Here is a 341-nt window from a genome sequence, read left to right as displayed (position 1 = left end):
TTGCGTTTTACCTTCCTCTTCCCCTTCCCTCTTACCTTTTACCTTCTTCTTCCCCTTTCCTCCCCTTCCCTCTTACGTTTTACCTTCTTCTTCCTACCAGCTCTTCATTGGTCGATTGTTATTACATTTCCAGAAGACAAATCAAATGATGTCGTCGGCATTGAGTAAAAAATATCTTAAGTAGGACGAAGAGTTCACGATGTCATTAATATACAGTAAGAATAATAATGAATCTAATTTTGAGCCTTATGGGCCTCCAAGCTGTGTATCTTTCTTTGAGGAAGATATGACATAAACCACAGATATGGAGTACTGGTAATGCCACATGAGCCAATATATGT

This window comes from Penaeus monodon, chromosome 21 (genome assembly GCF_015228065.2).
Source record: "Penaeus monodon isolate SGIC_2016 chromosome 21, NSTDA_Pmon_1, whole genome shotgun sequence".
NCBI lineage: Eukaryota > Metazoa > Arthropoda > Malacostraca > Decapoda > Penaeidae > Penaeus > Penaeus monodon.
Note: the sequence above shows the minus strand (reverse complement) of the source record.